We start from the raw sequence: 26,451 nt of genomic DNA on the forward strand, positions 1-26,451 counted from the left end.
GAGATGATAAAATAATTAATTCACTTGTTCCCTCCCATGGGAAAACCTCACAGGGGAAAGAGAACAAAAATATCAGAGGTAATGCATTGCCCCAAAGAGATGCATGAATCTTCTCTACACCACTCATTTCCTAGGACGGCCACCGAAATTCCTGTATCTCCACATCTCCTGCAACCACTCTCTAGGGCATAACGGGAGCTAAAGAGGTTCATGTCAGATGGGTCCTCTGGGGAGCTGCCTTTGGGATGGAAATACAGGGAACCTTAATAACCCATAAAGCTAAAGCTGCTGACTGCCACCGGCAATTTTGCGCGACCGGACAAGTGCGCAGCTAGCTGGCCTCTCAAGCTGTCTTTCAGCCCTTTTTTGCTATGAGTACAATCCATAGCTCTTTCCAGTACAGGTTGTCTGCCCAGCCTTCTGCAGAATGGCAAGTCTGTGCATCTGTCCACTAAAAAGATTCCTACATTTCCATATACTGTTCTATCTGATGACTTATCCAAAACTAGCATTTGGCACCCTGCTTTGCCTAGGATCTGAGATAGCAGGTACCCTGAATGGCAAGACAGCTGTGCACAAACCTTCTGAAAGGAAAAGGAAATCAACACTGTCATCACCTGAAGGGTGCCTATGTGAAAACAGCAGTTTCCCATTTTTACTCTGAGTAGCTCGTAGTGACTGATAACAGTACAGCAGGTCTGGGTGCAGTTCTGCTTGTGCCATGAAAGCAGACGGCTGCTCCAGGTTCCACCCGGAGAGCTTTGATTTGGTAAATCTCACAGGCAAAGAAGATGAAGCCTGAATTTCAAAACACTATGTGAGTTTGCTGGAGAAAGATTTGAAAAAATCATCTTAAGTTTTAGTGGCATCTGTTCTAAGGGGTTTGTATTGCTGGCCAGCATTATTGTACTTGAGTAACTTCAACTGAAATAATAGTAACAGTTAAGTCCAAAAAGCTCCTCCCTTTTGGGGGCAGAGTGACAACAAGAAGGGTAGAAAGAATAAATAGAATAGAGAGGCTGTGGGTATAATCTACATTTCAAAGGATAACCACACTTCAAAGGTAACCAGCCTACTGACAGGAATGACTAAGTACTGAGTGAGACAAATTGCTGGTGGATGCTGTGGGCCACTGCCTTTGGATGCATTTAAGAACTGTCCAGGAAAGGCAGGGAATAGTGGAACTACCTTGGGGCAGGAGGAAGGGCCAGCTGGCTTCCCAGTAGCTCTGTGGTTTTTGGGTGTTTCCTCTACTCTGTAGCTTACTCACCAGTAACACCGAGTTTGTAAATCTGGTTACTATCATGGCCTCCTGTTTTCCTAGAGATTGTTCTGTTGTTGATTTGCCCAGTGCTTATGTAAGAGCAGAAATGGTTTGACATAAATTAAACATACTAAAGGAAAAGACATATGAAAGATGAAATTGATACTAATAGGAATATTTTCTTGTTTGACAGGGATTTACCATCTTTCTGCTTATCTGACTACCCAATCTAGATAAACCCTGATGTTCTTAGGGATAAAGAATTGATAAGGAAATCATCAGCCGTCCCCACAATGCAGCACACTCTGTGCTTGACTTCATGTATTTTTCTTTAACATACAGCTGCACACCCTTCATAAACCCAGAACTTGAGCAAGTTAACAGAAGTTAGGACATGATAATGTCACTTCGTTTCTCTCCGTTGCACCCAACTACATGCATATTTCAGTCTAGGCCAGAGAACAGAATTCTAGACAGAGAAAGCTAATCTTGGATAAAGATGATGGTGAGAGCCAGCTGAACTGTAGGAACTCAATTCCCAATGACTTATGTTCAGAACCAGGTACTAGCAGCATTAATGTCTGTAAAAAACTTGTTTTCTAACGAAAGGATGCTAGATTGGATGTCCAAATATGCATCATCTCAAGAGAGATTGCACACCAGCAAACCCTGATGAGACACAAATGGAAAGGTTTCTCAGAGAACCCATGTTAGACCAAAGCTATCTTCAAAGAGTTTTAGGAACAATTCTGCATTTGTTTGTTGTATTGCAAAGAGAGTGTAAAACTCCACCCAGTGACAGTTCTTTTATACTTGTTTTACCTTGGCATAAATAATGCAAAGGCAGAGAAAGAATGAATCAGCCCTTTCTCCATTTCAGTCACGGCATATAAAAAGAAGAGCGGTATTTCTCGAATTTGGACAGTTATCTGTCTACATGCCATCTCCTCCTGACGTTCCCACTGCAGGTATCCCCTTCAGTTTCTGTGCCTACTGCCAGGTATTGCCTACTACCACATGCCACTCAACAGCTGTAGTTTTTCACCCCCTCCAATGATTCACTGCATTTCTGTAAAGGATGAAGGCAATTTCTAAATGCAAGCTCACAAATCAGCATACTGCTTTGGAAACCTTCTGGATCACAAGAACATTGAGTTCATTGTCACCATTAAATCAGATAACAGGAGCAGCTGTTTAATCAAAGTCTGTTGCATCCTTTATGGAATCTGAAGATTTCAGGCTTGCCGGTGCTTTACAAGGAAGTGCAAGAAGATTGAAAGACAAAACAAATGCATCTTATTCTATACTGTTTCCTATAGTTCAAGGAGTGCTTAACATAAAGATGATGCTTAGTCTGCAGGTAAACAGTAATTGCATCTCTAAATTCTGATTAACTCACCCAGAGCATATATAATAGATCCCCAATAACTGCATGAGGCCTAAGGATTGTTCTGCCTTTTCTTTTTAGAAGCTGTCTGCCAATACAAAATATATTCAATGGACAGAAGTGGCCTGGTGTGCTGTACTGTTAGAACCACATGAAGACACTGGCCAAGTCAGCAATACTCCAGAAGTGATACATGAATTGCCACAGAATTGTAGTGAAGAAAAAGGAAAGATGTTTGATTTCAAGTTGTCCGATATTAATTAAACTGAGGGAAATCAGTAATAATGTATCCTGATTTCAATGTCTTTTTGAGCATCCTAATGCATTCCAGGAGCAACACTGCTGCCTTGACCAAAACAGAATAAATGAACCTAGTAGCTGCTATTCTCATTTTAAATCTCAAAATAGGATGCAAGCTCTGCATAGGCTGTGCTGTCCCTCAACAGAGGTGAGAATGTCACTCTGAAATTTGCTGGATTTTTCTTATTTTATAATCAGGCAATTCCTATTTATAGTAATAATCTAATCTCTGTGTTTTCAATTTACATTGTCAAGCACTTATTCTGAAAACAGGACAACTAGAATTTCTCCCAACATTATATTTGAGTGTGTTTGATGGGCATCTCTTTTCCTATTCCTGCCCACTTAAGCTTTGACCTCCCTTCTCAAAGGACATCTGTAACTCTCTCTGTTCTCTGCTCTTGCCTTAAAGCATGTAATAGTTCAGAGAGATTTCTGCCCGTCAATCTTTCAATCAGAATTTTTTCCATACCACAAAGATACAAAAACCTCAAAGAAAGGGCAAATTGCACATCTACAGAACAGCGCAGCTGAAAAATAAAGGAACCACTGAACAATGTAAAATGCCAAAGGCTTCGCATCTTCCTCAGGGGACATTTTCAGTGAAGCAAATACAAAATAATGAAAAGTAGAGTGCCTAAGCCATGGTCTACATTAAAAAGGAACTTGCATGAGTTTGGTCTTAAAATTGCCTTTCAAAGAAGCCTGGATAGTCATTCCTTTTTTGGACCTATCAGTCCTCAACCCTAAAAAACCAGCTTACTGTAACAGGCACCACGTGGGATGGCACTTCATTGAGAAACACAAGTAGGAGAGAAAGCAGTTCTCCCGTTTGCTCGGTAACGTTCTCTAACACTATTTCTTGTGCTCTGCCCTGATGTGAAGGATTCATCTTCCAAAGTGCTGAATAAACATGTCCCAGCAATGCAAGCCGTGACGAAGGTGGGCTGCTGCTCTTCACCACGTTATCAGCAGAGTCTGTAACTTGCGGTAGGAGCCTGTGGCTCCTTTTTGCACCAAACTGCCTCTTCAGCGACAGCACTCGCGGCTCCCCCTCTGCCATGTCAGGGCCAAACACTTTGGTGACTGACCCAGAAAGCATCAAGTTTTTAAGTGTGGCCTAGAAAGGTAAGCCTTTTTCCTCCTGCGGTACAAACCCAACGATCTATTGAGGCATCCAAAATACACTATTTTAACCAGATGTTGCCAGCTTTTTTTTTTTTTTTTTTTTGTGGTAGGACTAATAAAAAATGGTCTTCTCTGGTGCACAGTGGGGCCAGGTGTGTTTAATAGGCACTGGGATATTAGGCTGCTCTAGGAGGATTAGGAAAAGATGGTAACTTACATTGTAGTATGCACATTTCAAGGCATTACTGTATAAGAACATTCCAAATGGAGAAAAATCAGAGAATTCCACCCAAATGAATCTCATATATGAGGAACTAGTGAGAAGATAAAAGTTGAGAGAGTTCAACAAAAAAAAACCAAAAAAGAAAAAGCTTCTGTCCTTTCAGATAAAGAAATGGGAGGGATTGCTTAGCTTAATTCAGGAGAATATAAGCATGAATTGCTTCTGTAATGGAAATATAATTTATTCTAAGCAAGACATAGGCCAAGGGTTAAAACATCATGGCAACAATTCCTTTAAAGATCAAGGGGTTCATTGGGTGTGTAGAATAATTTTAAAAACAAGGTGTTTGAAATCCCTCTTCTGAACAATGCATTGGTGTATAAATGCTAGAGAACGGCCTATATACAGACACACAGAGTAACACCGTGGCGCATATATCCATCCCTCTGTGATGGCAGTCTCATAAATGGTTATGAGTGACCAGCACAAATCTAAACTACTGAAAGTACCAAAGTAATGAAAATAGCTCTTTAAAAAACACCTGATCTCTGCAGTTGTATTCTGATGAAAGGGCTTATCCCAGTTGTGTTTGCCACTGATAAAATCCTCCAATACTGTTTTGAAGGAAGGAAGGTACATAGCTACTTTTAGAATTGCCATTGTAGCAAATTTGAAAAATAATTGGGCAGCTTCTTGACATAAAGTAATTAGCCTGCAATTAATTTTTAGCCTGGTACATTTCCAGCAATAAACATCAGGATTGCTCAGTCAAGAAATGTGTGAAAATGCAGCTCAGGAAGCTTTAATCGGGATAGAGCCTTTTTTTTCCCCTTGTGTGCTCTCTGCCTCATTTCCTCTTCAGAAAGTTGCTTTTAAGTATGGTTCTTCTCAAGGCAAATAAAGCATAATTCATCTAATCAGTCAGAAAGCATGCAGCAGAGTTGTTCCTCATTATAGGAAAACAAATGGCTTATGCTTCAATCTAGAGCTATTACTTTCCCCTGAGTAGAGCTAATGTAGTGGAAATACAGTACCCATGACCAACATCTAGTAAACAAAACAGCTGATCCTTTAAAGATAAAGACTACAGAAACAAAGAGATGACAGACCGTAAATTTCAATATAGGTCAGCTAAGGCTAATATGTATAGCCAGCTACTTAGGATGTGGTTTTAAACAGCCATTTTCCTTGAAAATTGGCTGCTGACACAGCCTGCTGTTTTCCAGCAAGAATGAATGCTCAGGTTATGTGTCAGTTAATCTGGAACAGTAAAAGGAGCTCTTTCAGAGAGAGGCGTTGTAGACGGGAGCATTAGGGACTTGACAGACATGGAAAAGCTTTCTGTGGTCTCTAGTACCATCATATAGGTGGGTGGACAAGTCACAGACAGAACATAGAGCTTTTATACATTCATCACAGACGTTTCTTGTGCCCCTGTGTAGTACTTAGATATCACTATCAGCATTTGATGGTATGCTTGACATTTAAAACAGGGGAAGAATTTAAGTGCAGGGAAGGAGGATGGTAACACTTGGAGCTTTTCGTACAGGAACCATTTAACATGTTTCTTCCCACGCGTTTTCCAGAACTGTTTTCTTTCTCATCCCTCCTCCCTAGCTATGCCCCAACATGGGCATAGTTGCAAGGGGAGTCAGCTGCCAAAGGATGGCAGGAGCACTTGGTTAAGACCAGTGTCCTGTTTCAATTCCTGCCATGCAGAATTCACTACCGATTACTTACGGAATCACTGTATATACTTGGAAATGTTAATAAGTACAGAGCTTCCAGACATAGGATCTGAATCTGCTTTTCCATACTCATTGCCTTAATTACACATCTTTGAAGTTTCTCTGCCATATTTGCTTGGGTACCAGGGAACTTCAGGAGCGTTTGCTGAGTTCCCAAGGCTAACCAGCCAGGAGTAAAGGCTGTGCCAAACACAGATGCCTGCTTCTTGGAGACATTTGAAGAAATGACCAAAAACTACTTTCCTATTTGAAAGTGCCTAATAAAAATCAGGTTGATTTTTAGGAGCTTATGGAGATGGGCACAGCAGCTAGACAGTGTAATCTCTAATGCACTCTCATTTACAATTACATTAAAATGTGTTATATATCACAGGTGCAGAACTCTGAGGTTCCTCCCTTCTGAAAACATAAGTTTCATGTGTATGTGTCTGCCTGGCAGTGTCTCTGTATGTTAGACCACACAGTAACTCACAATGTCACTTTTTAGTGAAAAAAGTGCTCAGTCGAAAAGTCACAGAGGGATCCCCACGACTAGAGACGTTCAGGCAACCTTATCTTAGCCAGACCCTGAGAGTACTCCTCCTTCTGCTACAATGCTGTTTCCAAAGAGGATAACCAGGCACATTGGCTGTCACACAGATACAGCTGAGGCAGGTGGCATACAACCTATATAATACACAGTGCTGGTACACAATTCAAAATTTTGTTTCAAGGACAACTCTGTTGACGCATCTGGGCCCTACAACTCCTGCAAGGACATCTGGGAAGGTCTTGAGATACTCCACTCTGACCTTGTGCCCCTCCAAATTGCTCTTCCAAAGGAACGACTGCAGCAGCTGTGGCAACCTAGGGTGGATGTCCTGCACTTCCACACTCACTTTTTTAAGATCCCTGAACTCTTGCTAAGGCATAAAGGAGAGAATGCCATCATGAAGAGGATCATAGGTAATGCGGGCACCAAAGTTCACCTTGATTAAAAGTGGAAGGGAGGAAAAAATCCTTTGATGTCACACACAATAGAAGTTGAACAAATCAAGACAAATACATCAAATATTTCAAGTTACTCAAATAAAAAAAAGATTTTTAAACACTGTAGTGAGTTGGCACTCAAGCATAGCGAGCTGAACATCTGGGAAATGAGTACAGTAGAAGAGTAAGTCTCTCTTCTAGCATGAACCATGCTAGAAGATTCTGGGACGTGAGGAGCGGGCAGTCAGCAACCAGTAAGAACCTTGTGCTGAACCTCCACCAACCAAGAGAGCAAATGAATTCTGTGGAAATATCTATACTTGTAAATTAAACTCTGCCAGGTTATGCTCTGGGCACTGGAACTCAACCATTTGTATTGGTCCACTGTTAGAAGGGTCTTAGCACAATTTTGGCCTGAACGAACCACCAGAAAGATGAACAAGTCCCTGGTCACAAGTGAGGAGTTAGCCTGGGACAGGGGCTTTTCCCAACAAAGATTCCACATGTGGCTGTGATGTTCTGGAAGGTAAGAAAGTTTAATGGCATGAGTGCAAGCCATTTCATGCCAGCTGGTCTTGGTGCCTGAAATTCATCCCAAGAACTTTCAATTTATGGGCCTTGTCAAACAGTACAATCGTTTAAACACGGAAGTTCTACATTTACCAAGGACAATTTCTCATTTCATCATTTTTCTTGTGTCCATTTTGTGCTGGTATCTACTCCCGCCAGCTAAAACATAATAGAAGCAGCACTTTTGTCTGCAAATGCTCCATGGGGCCACCAGCTATTTGAGCAAGCTGATCCAAAGAGCTCAAGCTACATGGCCTTCAAGTTGCTGTCTGCAGAGCTACTTCCCACAATCCTAAACCTCAAGGGATTGTTACCCTGAACATCTGTATAACACAGATCGTGGAATCTCAGTTGTTTCTTCTGTAATTAAGTCCGATACAAAAACTTCGGCCTTCTTATGCTATTCCACATACATTTTTGTTATTTTTATCATAACAATGTAATTTTTTGATTCGCGCTTAAAAGAAAAGCACTAAGCCCAAGTACCTCAGCCTGTCAAATATCTGCTTCCTTTCCTTGCTGTCACTTAACTATCATGATATTCTCAGAGTAAGGCTACACTCAGCACACACAGTAAGTAAATAAACTGGAGAATTACTAGGAGAAGATCAGAAGGTAATGCAATTTATGAGACTAATAGGAAGAGCAGGAACACTACAAGAATTGAAGGCACTTGTGAAAAACAGACTGAGTCCAGTGAAGAAGAAAACAGTTGATATTCTAAGAAAACATTTAAGAAAGGATGACTTAACCATTATAAACCGATTTTCTGTAGTGTCACTATTCCAAGCAAGCAAGGAAGTAGAGAGTTACAAGTAATCCTTGATTTCCATTCAAGGAGCCTTCAGCTTAGTGAATTTAAAACTTCTTTAAGAAGATAGAACCATCTGTCCAAATAGTGTCCAGCTACTTACAAAGCAGTGTGGCTCTGCAAGGACTGCTCTTACTGGAGACCAGCTGTAATTAATGCCTCTGATTATGGTCAGTTCTCAGAAGAATCCATGGAAATCCTTCAGAAATCATTGCAGAAGCCCACATGCAAGCCTGACAGCTGGATTCACAGCTCAGATCTTCTCTCTGAATCTAACCTCTTTGCATGTTATACAAAATATGGGCCGCTTTCTGTATTTGAGACCTCTTTTAACAGTGCTTGGATCAATTGGTTCTGCCCATAATAAACATTCTTAAAATTCACCTCTTGTGGCATGGGTATAAAAAAAAATATAAGCAGTCCCACTGAACTGTGTCAAATTATCCTGATGTAAGGGAAAGGCAAATTTGGCCCATGAAGTCCTTGGCATGTGTACTTCCTTTTCCACTAGCTTGGGTCTTATCAAGCAGGAGGCGTAGTCTTGTTTCAGAATAAAGATACCTATTGTTGAGAGGGCCATTTATCGTCAGCTTGTGATAGTAACACTTCTGCCAGGAGCAGATGTCGCTCACTTCCCGGTACAAAGATCAGAGCATTGCCACAGATGGCTCAGTTACACCATGTGAAAATTTTCTCCCTTCCCTGCCGTTGCGGTTGTGCCTGACTAGAATGCTCTGACAGGGCTGATGGTAAGAGACAAGCCAGATGATGTTTCAAGCACCCTGCAAGACTTTTCCTTTTTAAGGCACTAAAGGATAAGAATGAGTTTTGTTTGCAGTCAGGTAGGAGTTTCTCTTTCCTTTTTTTTTTTCTTTTTCTTTTTCTTTTTCTTTTTTTTTTAATGGTAGAGAAATCCAGATATTGTAGTATGGAAGGAAACACACATGCATTTTAAAGAGGATCAGGATGCTGCATGAAGTGTCCTTAAGCTAGGCTCAGGTTTTAGCTCGCTCTGGCATCTCTCAGAGTCTCTTGAAGGGTAATCAACCATTACAAGCCTGACCTACTGTCTCTGACACTCCTATTAACTGTTCCTGCTAAAGCCATATTGTTAAAACTTTCTGATCAGAGGATCTGTGACTCAAGACATCTTTCACACTGACATGCAAAACATCTCACTTGCAAAACACCCCAAATACTGTACATCTATTAACAGAAAAGTTACTTTTCTCTGCAAGTATATTTTCAGCTCGTACTTCTTCCAAGGGACACCAAAGAGGAGACTTCATGTAAGCTGGAACGGCATTCATGTTTCCTGCATGCCCTGCCCTTGGCTTCTAGATCTAGATTTCACTGATTAATTTTATGCTGCCCAGTTCATACAAGGCAGAAAAGTGAGCACTTGGGTTAATTATGCTTCAGATGTAACAAATCCCTTGCCCGTGTGTCACCAGAAGGAGCAATGTTTTCAGCTAGGTTGAACATCAAAAAGTTGTTTGTACACAAAAGTCTCCCCATCTGTCTGAGTAGGGATTACTGTTAATGAGCCTGTGTCCTTGGCCCTAGTCCTACGAGGTTATAAATTACTTTAATGCTTTAATCTACTGGTGAAAAACCCTGGCTGAAGGAGTGGAGAAGAAACAAGCAGAACAGAACACCACCAACTACCTGTACTGAAATGCACCTCTCATCCCACACAGTGGTTTCACAGATAAGAAGTACACAATGTTCTGCAAATACTACTGGCATGAGGCTATACAATCTAACTATATATTTAACTGAGGGAAGTACAACTCGTCCCTACATTAAGTCTCCACCTGTTCTGCCATATTCGGTAGAGGCAGCCCATCAATTTCCCAGATTCCCCCGGGAAAAAAAAAACCAATGCTTGAAGATCTGCCCCAAACTACATGGCCCGAAAAGTTCACGTCTTTAGGGCATACAGCTTTCTGTAGACACTACTACAGAGTGATAAGGTGTAAGCAGGAGGTCCTGATGGAGCACCAAGCCTCATAACTAGATAAGGCCTCGACTGGGAATGAGGAAAGTGATTAAAACAGTTCAAGGACAACAAGGTTGCATAAGCACAAAACCAGAATGTGAAAAATGTGTTACTCTGGTGCTGTGATATGCAGACAGTGCACAAGATAAGAAACTGCTTGTGCTTAACTGGAAGTAGGTAGCAGAGTCGAGGCTAAAATAAAATGACTTGTCTTAGTGAGTGTATATGGTAAAAAATACGATGCCAGTATGAACTGGATACTGGTAGGGGAGTTTTGAGGTGCAAAGTCTTCCTAAGTCACCTGTACCCAGGCAGCCATATAAGTAATAGCATACAAAGTCAAGATTGCCTAAGTAACAGCACTCAAAAAACCCACCAAACTTGGGTATGGATGCAGCAGAAATGGGGCCAGTAGGAGAAAAGTAACTGGGGACAGACTGTTTATTTGAGAGGAGTTTGGATAGAGAAAAAGAGGTGCAAGGTGGTGAAAAGATGCATCCAGAAATAGAGAACTGGGAGATAAGATAAAAGATCAGGTACAGAATAAAGGAGGACAGGATTTTTTGTCAGTAGGAGTGTGGACACGTAGAGATGGTGATGAAGCTGACCTTTGAATCCAAGCCCACAGTGATGCGGGAGGGAGCCCTACTGGAGAACCTGTGGGAGCCTCCATCACGTCTTTGCCTGAAAGATCTGGTGTGCCAGACTGGAAAAAGGAGGGATAGACTTACAGTGGGAAGGGAAGGGAGACAGAATTGTAATTCAATAATAGTTGGGTGTGATTCATAAGACTTCAGAACGATAATTAGTAGCTTTATAGTTGTGTGTGCTTTTAGATTAATTATCATTTAATTGCTTTATTAGTCTCTTAGTAGTGTACTGCTTAACTTAAAAACTTCATAGTCTCTTAATTCACTTATCCCTCAAGCCTGCAATCTGTAGGGGAGAGTCAAGACTCGTAAAGCAACATATGGCTACCACCTTCGGCTCACCAGCCTGAAAGACCAGCTCTGCCCATTCATCAACAGGGGCAGCCTTCACCCCACCTCCAGATGGATGCTCAGACTCCCACACAACCAGTCTCTGTCCCCATCCTCCCACCAAATGACACCCGTAATTCACAGCCTCCAAAGCACTCACAACAGAATGGGAAAACATGGATCTTTGTGTTCTCCAGTTTTCTGCGCTCAGCTCGTGACACTTCTGTTTCTCACATTTGTATAGGAAAACGGTAAGCCCACTGGTATATTATGATCTTACAGAGTTTCTGGAATTGCTTCATGGTGTCATCCCTGTCAACCTAAGGGAACCCTGACAGCATGAACAGATCTTCCCCACTGAACTCCCAACTGTGATGGAGGGACTCCATATTCTCTCGGTCCCCTGCCTTCCCCTGTGCTTTCCTTTTGCAGTACCTTTTTCTGGCGCTGCGATCTCACTTATTTTCCACCTCTTTGGGACCCCAGGTACCACATGCAATTTGTGAACCCCTGAGCAGCTATATGGGGTGCCCAAGCAGGAAAGTGGAAATACTGCTGTGCTATAGCTGCGCAAAATGATCTCTGAGGTGGCACAGGCCCTAATGGTGAACTCGTGTCTTGAATTCTCCAGCAGTATGCGGGTTAATGGCCAAGCATCTCATGTACGGATTCCTCGAACTTCAGAGGTCTGCTTGTTTTCAGACTCATTTTTGCAGCAAAAGTGCTTTTAACTCACCAGGTTAGTAGGGCTCTGAGGAAAGAACGAGGAAAATCCTAGTCCATGCAACTTTCCTCACAACGAACATTTTATGGCAGCTCATGCCTTTCAAATGAAAAGCATTCAGTTTTTGGCATCTTCTCTCCAGGGATAATAGCACAGCTATTACCTCCCCGTCATTTACTCAATTCATCACTCAGAGCATTGCAATTTTATCTAATTCAGAGAGAGTAAAAATGTATTAAACCAAGAATATCTTCTTCCCTTTTACACTGGAAGAGATGACTCTCCAAAACACTGTGTTTCCTTCCCTCCCACATGCCTAAAAGCATCTCCTGAAGAGGCTCAAATTTTATAATAATATCTGATCATCACTCTCTGAACCAAGAGAAATAACAACTAATGAACAATGACACTGACAATGCTGGAGCCATCTACATCCTATGAGATATGGAGATCAGTGATGTGCCATTATAGAAAAAGAAGCTCAGGAGATCATCTCCAAGATAAAAGCCCACTTCCGAAGGGATGCTAATCTACATTTGGGGTTGCAGCCACGGAGATATGCATTTCCTTGCATGTTGCTCAAAAGACCTTGCCAGTTTAAATATGATTTTACAAGGCCAGATGCCAATTCTGAAACATTACTGCAGGGTGTTTTGTATGGGTAGCCTTTAGCTCTGCAGTTAAATATCAGTTATTGTAGCTAAGAATGGTCCAGAGCACATTTAGTCATTTATTTAAAAAATGGACATTTTTACTGTAATGCCAAAGGGAAGCAGAATTAAGTCTCAGACTGATTAGTACTGCTTCTATTAAACCCAAGTGAAACTCTGCCTTGTCTGCTTCATATTTAGTACCAGCAGCATGGTACCTTGGACAACTAGCTTATACGTCTGGTTGAGAAGTTCCCACTACACTGCGGCCAGCTCTAAATTAAAAAGTTTCTGTAGATATGGACTTTAAAATAATCTCTCCTGAGCTGTGCTGGGTCTGCAGGCCTAACAGACGTAAAATTGCATTTCAGTGAATACAGTGATCAAATGAGTCCTGAAAAAATACTGCCAAGTAAGAAGGGGCCACTTATTTAACCGCTTTCAGTTCTTGCACTGATAAAATTGAGATGCTGTTTATCTAATTCCCAGCTGGTGGGATGGTTAAACACCCTGAAAATGAAACACCAACGTATCAAATGGCTGGCAAGGAGCTCTTAAGAGATTACTCATGACTGAGCAAATGGCCCACAGCACTGAGTACTTCTTTTATAGGGGAAAATCTCTTTCATGGGGAGAGATTTTAATCCACCCACTCAGCAACCTGATGTCAGAAATCGTTCTGTATTGGTCATGAAAGTCATTATCAGTGCCGATAATTAAACCATGACCTTTAAGGAATAAGTACGTTTTTATCAATACTGGTGGACTGAAATGAGCTTAACTGAAGAGTTTGTCCATTTGAACTGTACATATTGGTGGTCCTACAGGATGATGTTTTCCGAAATCTTTCTGCAAACTACCACCTCCCCAGGGAGCTGCAGAGAGGGGCACTTCTAGCCTCACAGGCAGGCAATTACTATCGTACCTTTGCAGTTCCCACCGCTCTGCAGCAGGACACATCTGGGACAGACATGCAGCAGAGTCTCCTGCTGCTTCAATTCCTCCCACATTTGAGGATCCTCATAACAGGGGAGTTGTCCAGTGAATAGACCTGTGCTGCTGATAGAAGGCAGCCCAGGCAAGGCAGCCATGTCTGAATTGCTACCAATGGCTCCAAGGTACCTACTGTTCATCCCAGGTATGGTTTATCACTGTTTTTTCTCAAGACCTTTGGAAATATCATGTAAAAACTAGACTTCCATCAGAAATTCTCAATGGTTTCCTACACCACCTTCAAGTCGATAGACTTGAATCTGTAGAGGCAAAATTTCTGCTAGCGCAGAATTCTTTATTTTCATTCTGAGTTTCAAGTGCCTGGTTTTCTGCCCTCCTGTGCTCAATGATAAATACATCAGCATTTTAAAAAGAAACAGCTCAGAGAGTCCTTTCCATAGGAGAGCTATTAAAAAGCAATTTCTTTACCAGGGAGAAATACCATTGTCAAGTATACAACAGGCAGCCTTGCTTCATAGTTCATTTTTGTGTTTATATTATGGTTATCTTTCATATTTCTATTCTTCAGCAAATCAGCTTGATAGATTCATTCTTTTTTGAGAGCCGGTCTTAGTCACTAGAGTCTGTTCACCAAGAACCATCTGTTGCCCAAGATTTCCCTCCCACACACCATGGCAGAATTACGCCTACAATGAGTTTCTTCTATTAGGAAAGAAACGACTATAACAAGCTAGGTGACACGAGTCCCTAGGGAGACAACACAAGTACTCACGTCTTTGTTCATAATTATTATAAAGCGTTTACGTGCAATGGCCATTACTCATGGACTGACTCTGGAGGGTAAGCGAACCTGTCTACCCTTCCCTCCCAGAGTCAGAATTTAATCCTAGAAATGATGTTCTAAGCCATGGTGGTAACATCACAAGCAACTGATGAGGAAGTCTGTCCAACTTCTGTTTGTCAGTCACCTGAGAAACATTTAGGAGAGGAACCGCTGTGTTTTGATTGTCCTCCCCTTCATGCATAATAGAGACAGTCTGATCACACAGCCTGTGTCAGTGCTTGGTCAGTGCAAATAAGAATACCTAAACTGACACCACGTACTTCAGTTGAGGACATAGCTCTCAGTTTTTTAATGTGAAAGTTCATACTGAAGGTTTCCCTGTAGTAAAACACCCACACTTCAGTTAGGCAGGGTAGCTGGCCCAGAGGTTAACACACTGACCTGGGATTTAGATATGGATTTACCAGCTTCAGCTTCCTGCTCCATACTGATTGCTGACTCCCACTCTCTTGCTACAGTACCAAAAGCTCCAGATCTGCGCTAGAAGTGAGGATGAGGAGTGAGTGAATGATGATGTGCCAGTTCTCCTTCCCCTTCCACAGCCTGGGCCCTGATTTCACCGAGCGCACTTATGTGCAAGTTAGGGGTGATGCCCTTCCAATTCCTTCCTCTGCCTCTGACCTTTTTGTGATCACACAAGAGCCACCTAATCTTTCTGACTCAGACTCGTCCCATCTACCTTACCTAAGTAAGTGTCTGGGAGAGTTTAATCAGATTAAACTGAAAGAGCTGGTAGATCTATTATGAAGATATCATCCTGCATCAAATCCATTACATCTGCCAAATAATACAAATAAAGTGTGGGCCTTATCTTGGGGGCCTCATCCGAAGTGCAGGATACAGATGACAGACAAGAAGCCAGACTGCAGCCTGCGCTATGCTTTCGTGCTTCACCCAGTACCAGGATCAAGTGCACCCTGGGTAGCTGTCACCTTCACTTATGTCACTCAAGCAAGAAGACAAATCGCAGTGGAGAAGTGAGTGCGTAACTACATGCCATGCCTTCAACAGAAAACAAACTGGGAAGGGGTGAGAAAACCAATTGCTCTTTTCAGATTAAAGGGGATACTATGGAAGAACAGCAGTTCTCTTCTGCTTTACCAATACGGTATTTTCACTCAGTACCTAAAGTGACCTGCTGAACCAATCCCGTGGAAGTCTGCTGCTGGCCTTAGAAAAAATCTAATCTCTTTTAACAAAATGTTAGAGTTTTCAGAATAGAAACGGCACTTCTTGGCACTTCCTCTTGCCGGTGTTGCAGCTCAGGAGCCCTGGCATCTTACAAGTGCATGGGCTCGGCTATGCCTTTGGAGCCAAAATCCATCGAGCCTTGCTGTTAGATAGAAAACTAATGAAAAGAAGGGAAAAGGACCACTGAGTAAATTAAATGCAGTGCCTGCCAGAGGACGGGAGCACAAAACAAGGTGTAGGCAGAGAAATTATTCAGGAGTACAAGAACTACCGTGCAGGAGCAGACCTACGGTGTATTTGTTCTTAGTCCTCGTCTGACAACAGCTACAAGTGATGTTTCAAAGCAAGATGTAGGCAGTCTGCATCAGGCAGCTGGGAAATCACATCCTCCCAGTTAGGTCTCATTGTGGTTTATAGGAGGGAGGGATTGGTTTGAGAGTTACAACACTATTTTTCTATATATATTTTACTTGTAGTATATTTTTTATCCATAAAAATGTTTAGTACAGCTTGAAGCCTCATTTCATTGCCTCAATAACAACATACACAATTAATTTCAAAATCTAGTTACTCTTTAGTAACATAGTCTCCCCTTCTTCAGCATTGAACTTGCTTTTACTTTCACTGAATGTCCGCTTTTCTGGGCACTGAGTTTATCTTATTTTGGTTTTATTTATTTATAGATGTCTTTGGCCACTCTGGTTTCATGTTCTGCTGATTCTCCTGATGCCAGGGATTTGAACATCTATTAGCACATGAGCGATCCGTAGCCAAGCATACAAAGCTGATTGCTTTCCTAGAGAGCATCTGCATTCCAAGGAACTCACTGTTTCCATAGGCACACGGCCCATGGAAAGCAAATTTGAAGAGGATGGTCTCAAAGTTATATAAGTAGCCAGGGACTGACACTGATTAAATGTCCCTGAACCTTCCACATCAGATTTGAGGCAGGAGGGACAGAAGGATAACTAAAGGTCTCCAGACCTTTTGGATTGCCAGTAGGTTTTTTTGATTAAATATTCCATTAATACCTAAGTATTAAGTAGCCTTTTTCTTCAGTAAGGTCTTTATAAAGAAGAGCCATATAATTTTTCAGGGGAGGAAACAGACACATAGATTTGAAGTGACTTACCCAAGGTCACATAACTAAGCAGCGGAAGAACCGGGAGGAGAACCTAGCTATTTTAAAGCCCTTTAAGAGGCAATACTCCTTAACTAAGTGCTTCTTTCCCAAGAGCTGCGATTCGAGTGTCAAATTAACATTAAAATTATGGCACTGACTCAAAGTCAAACTGATGTTTAAAAAAAAAAAATACAGTGCACACATTTTAGGATTAGGAATATTATCTCTTTGTAACTGGAACATAAGAAATTGTGTTTAATAAAGGCAGGATACATCGGGGTGAATGGAGTAACACACTTGGGTGACAGGCCTGTGAAAGAATCTATTCTTTTTGTAGGTACCATGTGCTCTCCTGTCACTGTTCATTGCTTTTCTGTCTGACTGCGAGAGAGCACAGGGCCCCGGGGAGAAGGAAGGGGGAAGCAGATGGGTGAGGCAGAGTAACGCCAGCCCCAGAGAGTACCAGCCCTTGGGGAAAAAGTTAAAGGTGGTGTTAACTGGAGGGTGCCTCCGCTTGCCTCCAAGGAGGCTGGGAAGATCACTCTTTCCAGCTCCAAGCTTACCAAGAAGGAGGGTACAAATAACTGCTTTGCTCTTCATGCCTTTCTTCCCTCCCCATAAACTGGTTTTGACCCGTTCTAATCAGGAGCTAACGTTTATCTGGAGGAAAACGGCCTCGAGGTAGCAATCCTAATGTGTCCTTCAGAGTTAACACAGGAAACGTTGAAATTGCCACTTGGCAATCCAGGGGTTTCACCTAAACTAAAGGAAAGCAGTGAAACCTGTCCTCAGAGGACACATCTGAGAGTGACCGAGGAGCGACTGATGTGCGACCGAGGCAGACATTGGCAAATGAAATAAATATATGCATAGCAACTAAGGTAGCAAATCAAAAGAATCTTCTCTGCAATTCACAGATAGACACAGAGGCAGCTGTGTCAACTCTCGTTTGATACAGTACAGATCCCAAATAAGTGCTGAAGTAGGAGTGTAGTGGTACACGAAAAACATTTACAGAAACAATCTCAGCTCTCAAAAGCACCTCTTGCAAGAGCTTTTCATATTGCCCATTTTGTGTAAATGGATGGATAACATTCAGTTGGATTAGGCTAAGTGTATGTCACTGCTATAAACAGCAGCAGGGAGCTGATGCTTTAGGATTCCTAGAGCTTGTTTTTTCATGTCCCTTTCAGCAGGAGGTTAATCTTTGCACTCCATTACAGACATAAGCAAGGCTTCAGTTTAGCAACACCTTTGGGCCTCTAGCATCAAAAATGTTTGCTCGCTCTTGCAGTAGTTGCTCAGCTCCCCTGCTCTTATGCTAAATAATGAATCAAGCACATTCTCCAAAATCTCTTTTTGGAACCTCCCAAGGAAAGTAACCATACATTTTATTTTGACAAATTACATACGAATGCCTTTCTTCTGCAACTGTTTCAGTCCAGAACAAAGGGTGATTTAACAGCATGTATTTCTGTGTAAAAGTTGTGACTTCTACATAAATTATTTGCTTTCTCCTACTGTCACTGGGGAAATGTTCACCTTTGAATCAAAGGCAACGTACAGATTTACAGAAACACAGAAACACGCTCCCATCTATGTGCACCTACTTCAGGTTATTCACTGCTATTTAAAATACACAATGGCACACATGGAGAGTTAATATCACGTACAATTGGCTTCTCAGTTAAACTGAAAATTAGGTATGAGAGAATCTGGTTTTCAGCCTGGTTTCCAAGGAAACTTTTCCAGCTACTATTGGTGGAGGTTACAGGTTGACTGTCAAGCCCACGATTTCCTTTGTTCCTGGTCCATCAGTTTGATTTCCTTTATCATCTGGTCTTCCCTACTGAAATACATGCTAATATAGGGGGAAGAGTTTCTTAATACATGCAAAATAATCACTATTTCCCAAACAGCCCCCTCAAAAGAGAGACACTCAAAAAGCAGTAGCAGTGATTAAAGGAGAATAAATTAAATGAACGTATTTGAATTAATTTCAAACGTGATATCCAGATTTGTATATATACAAGTCTGCACAATGTTGATAAATATCTACTGGAGATAATCTACAATTTTACTATTTATCCCTAACAAGCAGATGGGCTCCCACATTGCCATTTTCTGGAGTACAAACACATTCCGAAAACAAAAACGAAACAAGGAAGAGTTTAAGAATACATGTGCAGGTTTTTAACCAAATGTGCCATTACTAAGGTGAGATTTTATAACTCTTTAGGATACCCCCATTTTCTACAATTACAGCATTAGGAGATGATGAGGACTGCAGAAAATCATATACCAATGTCATCGCTTTTGAAGACAAAGGGCAATGCACATTGGAGTGCATATATAGGACAGAAACCAGGTCCCAGCCCCACAGGCAGGCACTGACCGAGGCTGGAGGCACGCTGCCTTGGTCTGGTCCTTTCCTGGCTTTGTTTCTTACCAAAAAAGCGGTTGGTACAGAGGAATAGAGGGCAGCTGGATATTTTCACGCAAGCAGAAATGAAGCCTTGCTTGTAATGCTTAATGAAATTATGCAGACTCAAAGATGTATCACTGCTGCTGTTTCTACTTTTGTCCTCACTCGTGTTTCTGCTTGCTCTTACTTTATGCCTTGGCAAGGGAAAATATGGGGAATTCTGGTGGTTCTCGTCTTCTTCCCAGGTGGAAGGGGGTTGGCCCACTCTCTTCTTCCCAGGACATTCACATAAGCCCAAACTGCAGGTCTGGGTTTTTTTTTGCTCCTCTTTTACCTTTTCCAAAAGCTCTGTAGTGGCAGAAAGCTAGTATGGCTCTTTTTAAGGACACTATTAATAATATCCTTCAGATGCTAAAGAAGATTTCTAGGAGCTATTCCCTCTCTGCCCAAGTAACACCCAGTGTCCCTCCTAAGCCATGTCAGTCATAAAATATGGACATACAGGAGGGTGCTGGATTTTTTTTTTTAACAGCTATAGTTCATCTTTCCCTGGACTGCAATAAGCTCTTCTCCATAAGCGCCTTGCACTGCAATTGCCCCAGCTCATGCTTTCTCTACTCCTCTCCTCCCATCTAAACCGTATACTAGTCAACACCTTCCTCTGCTTTGTATAGTACGCTTCTGCCTACATTTGATTAAAAAGATCAACATTTCTCTTCTTGGCCATGCACAAGGTCTCCAGTGTTCTTCCATCCTACTTTCCAGGATAACTTAGCTCACACACCCTGTAATGATCATGGCAACCAGAAGCAGATGAAGGACTATGCTTTATGTTAATAATTGGGTGATGAACCAGGCCTAATAGCCTCAAAATTGGAGTGAGACATGTCCTGCTTGTGTAAAAGCATGAACACAGACACTGCTGTGAGCTGAACCTTGTGAAATGCCCACCTTGATTCCTACAGAGCCACATGTATGCTGTGAATTTTCCCTTTAGATGTTCATATTTTTAAAAAGAGTCTGCTATAACAACTTCCCTCAAACTTTTGATGTCATTTTCCATCCCTTCCCTCCTATTATGTATAAATAGATTTAATTCCTTCCTCTGAGGTCTACACTGAAATTAGGAAAAGAATGGAAGGGCAGAAAGGATAGTATTTATTTAATTTCTGAAAAAGCCGATAAAGAAGTCTTCCTCTGAAAATGGTGGTGTTAGACATCGAAGGAAATGCAAATAGAAATGATGGATACTCTCAGGAGGATGGCTGGACGTGCCAAGGGGGTACCTGATGTCGGCACTTTGTTTCACGGGTTGCTGACAGAATTAGCACATCACTGTAACTTTGACAGCAGAAAGCCCGCATCCGGAGGGAGCGCTGGAGGAAGGCTGCTTGTGACCTGGACGGGGACCACTTTATGGCACCGCTGTTCCCACCTCTTACCCTCTGGACCTTGCACAGGCCCAGGAGACCGGGAGGTGACCAGTCCCACCCCTGGCACTTCCCCAGTGCCACCCAGCCAGGTCCCTGCCAGCAGCAGCTCCTGCAGCACAGCGTGATGAGGCTCCCAGCACCCTCGCTTGCGGGTGGTTATTGCTTTGTTGTTGTTCCAGGATACTCCTCCCTTAATGTACTTGTTTCTGCTTTGTTTCGGTGGTAATAACCACTATTTTATCACCCATTTCCTTTGCAGCAGGTGCGTGTTGGTGCTGGGAAGGCACAAGAGACACAGATGCAGGAGGACGCAGGAGGGCTGGACCACAGCGGCGATGTGGGTTTGACGTTGTTCCCAGGACTTTAAGGCACATGGGCTCGAGGGAGACAAAAGCAAGGGAAAATGTCTGATGGACAGGATGGTCAGTGGTTCGCTGAGATGTTGCTCAGAAACCTTTTCTCTTTTAGCTGGTGTACTAATGTTATCACTGGCAGCGCTTAAAGCTTGATGTACCACTGTTCATACAAGGAGTTTTAAATAATCTATGCAACATCATGGCAGCATAATCAAAAACGGAGGTTCTGATAAATTCTAACATTGCTCTAATTTTATTCTAGTGTGAATCCACTTAGATTGATGCCATTCAGATCACCTGGGATAAAGGTGAAACTTTCCAATCATGTCATCCAAACAGGAATGTCAGAACATCATAAGGGTTCACTTTCCTCTCCTGAACTAAACTAGGTGGAGATATTACAATATCATGAAAATATTGTGGATAGGATAAGAGCAGTGTAATCATTTGATACTAATCAACACCGAAATTGCTAGAAAAAGAAGCTGTCATTTTGCTCAAAGCCTGCAGCAAAATTTGCTAGGTTGATAGCAAAGTGAGTATTACATGGGTTCATTTATTTTATGCCTTTCAGTTCTCAGTGTGACATGCTTTCTATCCAGAGATGTGAGTGTATTTGCAGCGTACCTCAGGAGATGGGAACACGTCCATCAACAAATTCCACTGTGGCTTATTTATGGTTAATATTTTACAACAAATTAACATTAAATACACTTCTCTCTGATAAGATAACAATCTGAGGGCAACACCTTCTCTTTCAAGGCTCCCAATAAAATGATAACCTTTGAAACATGTCAGCTGCTTGGCTGAGAACTGAGAACTGTCTCCATCAGACAATTTAAAAACTGATCTGTATCTTCATGACTACACCTTCTCTTTATAGAGATATGTATCACCTAAACCACTTCCAGAAAGACACAAGCAAAAGTGAAAAAGTTTTTCTAGGCCTCCAAGTGGGGTTAGCTCAGTATATCAAGATACAGATGTAGTTCTGCTGGGAAGTCTTCCCGACCGGACAAAACCTGAAACACATAGCATTACTCTGGTTCGTATCCATGGGCTGCGTGGCTACTATGCCTGCAGCGCACTTCAGCTGTTTATCTGACTTGCTGTTTTGTTGCTTTCCTTTCTATGGAGCAGTAAATTCTACAAGTTCTAGTTCACTTTTTTTTACCCCAGAACTGCTAAGGACTCTCAGACTAATATTATGGCATTCAGGTAAGTGCATGGGTAGACTGCAGCCTCAGTGTGCATGTGTCTTTTTTAAAAAAAATAGCATTGTTTATCATTCACAGGTACGAATGAAGAAAAAGACCGTTGGAATGGACCTCATAAGATCGTTCTCTGTCCCAGTGAGATACCAGATGCTGACGCTGTTGAATATGGGGTTCATGTTGCAGCTGCAGTTGGAAAATACAAATGTACTTAAGCTGGTTGATTTGTTGAGATTACAATGCTAGTTGAAATCTTACTCTACTCTGGAACACCAATTTGGGTGTTTGTGCTCTGTAGTGAAATACATAAACACAGGAGATAACTAGTTCATACAGGTTAGGCAGACCCAAACCACAGCAGTTAAAATATGAACTAAAAGAGAAGGATAAAAAGGAAGGCAAGAAATAAGTTTCTAGCATGGTTGCCCAGCTACCAGGAAAAGAAGCACACAGAAGACTCTTTACCTGAGGGAGGGAGAAAAGGAGAGCAAATAGTTAATTGCCATTTGGAAAAAGGGCAGGGATTCAGGAGTAAGGGGTGTGTATTATGCTGAGAGAGAGAAAAGACATACAAAGGGGTATGGAATAAAGGACTTTGCTTCCTAAAGGGAGGTGGCCTTTAAGGTCAGCTGGCCAGGTCCTCCTGGACATGCTCTCATCGGGCACATATTTGATCAGTATCCATGAGAGTAAGCATGAGATGAATTATCGCTGTCTTATAGAACTTTTACAGCTGTAAAAACACTATTTTAAGACTTTGTTTCTAACAAGGGACTGCTGTTGAGCAATTGAGGTAATTGTCCCCCTCTACTAAATGTATTGCTTTACTTAAACCTCAGAAGACATCAATGAAGATAATGGCTGCCTCTTGCTTTGCAAACTAGGCTGTTAAAAACATTATTGAACACTCGACAGGGCATGGGCACCTAGCCAAAGAAAACAGTGGAGCAGCCTCTCAGCAAGGTGGCCGGTGTAACGCGTATGGACCAGGGGACAGCACGCTGCCCGGCAGCACGTCGGTGCCATTGCTCAGTCACCTCATTTCAAGCGTGACGTATGTCCGGCCATACGTGCAGAGCGCACCAGTTGAGACAACGCCAAGTTAAGATATAACCAAACATTCTCCTTCCGACCATCCTCGGCCAGCAGCCGTCCCAGCGTATCAAAGAGGCAGGAAAGCTTTGGGGAACCCTCTGGGGAGGCACACTCGGACCAGCTAGCCCTAAATTGATCAGCCGTGTCCGTCAAAGCTGCCTAGCCGTAAGTGCTTCACGCAACCTGCTTTATTTCAGTTCTCCAGACTCTGCACGCGAGTGAACAAGCAGGTAGGTGCAAACTATCAGCTGTGTACGATGAACAACAGCACTCTCCAGCCCAAATCCAAGATGTACACTCATTTCTTCCAACCTTCACAAAGACTGCACTTAAAACTCCAGGTTGCTGACAGAAGGGAGTGCAGCTCTACCACCCTGTTTGAAGGGCGACCTCTGAAAGTGGGAAAAGTGAGCTGTGGAAGTGTAGGTTGGTGAGGAAAGGGAATTGGGAAGCATTGTTGGCCATCACCCCAGCATGGTGATGGCTCACCCTCAACAGGAACACACAGTTGGCAGGTCCTGAATCTCAGCAAACTCACCTCTAATTTTTCCCCTTTCTGCATCTGCAATGACGTGCTAAAACAGCAAAGAATTTACTTACCATTGACTATAGTTGCTGAGGTATACGGGAGGGATGGGTTACCTGACAAGGCTGGGAGCCGAAGGAGATATGTGAAGAAGGAACTGAGCAGATGATGGCTTTAATGCTGTATGGATCTTTAAACAGAAAATAGAAGTAGAGCTGGACACACAGGATTTGGGTCAGTGTTGACTTGGAAATGTAACGGTGCAGCTAGAATTGCTGATGTTAGAGGGATGTTGTGATCAAAACCTTCCCTGGAGATTTCTGGGGCTAGTGGAAAGTGGGGAAATGGACTGCTAGGCCCCGAAGCAGCAAACCCTGCCTGTCAGAAAGAAATGGAAGAAGTAATGGGGGAAGGGTGGAAAGAATGATAATCTTCCAAGCTTCAAAAGGAAGGGCCAAAAGGAAGAATTTTGGAAGGATGACAAAACGATTTACTGCTTCCATGCCCTATTGAAGCTCAAGGTCTCTGTGCTGCTAAGAATGGTTACTGTCCTCTCACTCAAAGTACTGTGCACATGCAAAAATTTGACAGAGAAGAATCTAATTACCGTTCCCTAAAGGCTCAGAGACTCTCCATTGATAAAACTCCGTCAAAATCATACAGGCAATATATTAACAATTCTGAATTGCAGTAAACTTGATTTATTCTTTACTTCTTTGGTATTCAGGCTACAGCATACAGAGTCCTGATGCCCTTTGGACGTCACTACCAAAACCAGTACATTGACTTTAATCACAGTTTGTATTTCTGCTCATGCTGGAACAGAGACAAGCAAAATCAGCACTCAGGATTTGTGGCAGACATCAAGCTTTTAAGGGATCAGATATACTGGGTTAAAAATATTAGAATGAGAGTAATATCTACAGAGAACATGCCACAATGTATTTTTAGCACATATAGGTCTTCACATACAAGAATTTTTTCCCCTTCTAAACTTCCACGCCTTGATCTCTTGTGCATCCTTTCTTAGTGTAAATCCTTCAAATAGATTATATTTAAAGAACTACTTATTTGATGCTTGGAACAGATGCTAAAGCAGTATTTTGGCACGTATTTATAAAGTGATCAAAATCTTCTATTTATTCCACGCAGATTAAAAAAAAGATGGTCATGTATTTTGATAATTGATATGAAATGGTAAGGACTAGTACTTTAAATCAGCAGAAAGATAGGAATCAAAACCTGACTGTCCTTTCTTTAATGAACATAACATGAACCCTGTGCAGAGAAAATCCCTTCCTTGAAGAACTTGTATGATGACAACATGGAGCAGATGGATGAAACAAAAAGGGTGGAGATGAAGAAGAGAATCTTGTCTCTCAGCCCATTGAGCAAGACTGTATTTTCTCTTCTTATCTTTCTGGCTATGCCTAGTCATGTTACACATCCCTCTCAAAATTTCTTATCTACAATACGGATTATCTCCACAGGCTATTTCTATATTTCCCCACACTCTTTATGACAGGGAACATTAATAGTTACATGTATATGTAGTTACAGTTCTCTGCCCTTTTTGCCAAAAAGAAAAACCTCTAACACCTCAGCTTTTCTACTATCTCAAAAATAATAAAATAGCAAGCCCTATTTTCACAGAGGAATCCTTGGGTATCTCAGAGAAGGCATGTTGTGGGTTTAGGACTCAGCTCTCAAAAAGATGCACCATTCTCCTAGTATCACGTATGTGGACAGTGTGTGACATGGTATGTAATCAAGTGATAATGATGGTAAGATTTTACAGGAAGAAGTTACTAGCTCCACCTCCATGTTCTTAGAAACCTGGGTAACTTGAATAGTGTACCTAGAAAGCTGAGCTGCATCTTGGGCATGAAGTTTGATAGGCAAACCAGCTGGAAAGAGCATATTTGAATAAGCAGCCACATGGCTGAGCTCTAAAACACATTCTGGTTATCTTTGACTGTGCAACATGGAATTCTGTAGCTGGGTAAGAGCTTCGACGTACAGCACAGGAAAAGATGTTATGGCTTAGTATTCTTTCATTGGCATATTCTTCTCCATGTCTCACGCACTTGTAACATCTCTTCTAGCTTCAGGCATCCAAAAGCTAAGGCATTCAGTCTAAAATTCTGCCTAGATCAGGCTAAAGACTTAAGAGTAAACGCATGTGTACTTAAGCTACCCTCATTCCTTACGAGAGCCTAAGTCCAACTCCACGTTGCCACTGAGAGTCCAAGCCTCTGCCCTGCCCTCCTGTCGCCTGCTACCAGTCTTTGATGGCCACACCAGTTGACCTGGTACTGGCAGGAGTTAGTTACATTTTCAGCCAGAGGGTGGGTTTTTTTGGTTATTGCTGCCAGGTTTGGGGGCTGGTTTTTGTGCGGGGGATGGAGAGGGTTGCCCGTGGGTTTTCAGTCAGACCAATTGCCTACCTCATTTGTTATAGCTGTGTATAGGGGCTAACAGCAGCATATGGGAAGTAGCTACGTCATGTGGCACGTGGTGAAACCGTCCTTTTT

The 26,451-nt window shown here is 42.1% G+C and overlaps 1 protein-coding gene across 6 annotated transcripts in view; it reads right to left on the reverse strand.

Annotated features, from left to right (window-relative positions):
* Positions 1-26,451, reverse strand: part of FAR2 (fatty acyl-CoA reductase 2) — a 149,214-nt gene that overhangs the window by 38,647 nt on the left and 84,116 nt on the right. The gene's annotated exons all lie outside the window — the stretch shown is intronic.

The sequence above is a fragment of the Buteo buteo genome, chromosome 19 (assembly GCF_964188355.1).
Source record: "Buteo buteo chromosome 19, bButBut1.hap1.1, whole genome shotgun sequence".
Classification (NCBI taxonomy): domain Eukaryota; kingdom Metazoa; phylum Chordata; class Aves; order Accipitriformes; family Accipitridae; genus Buteo; species Buteo buteo.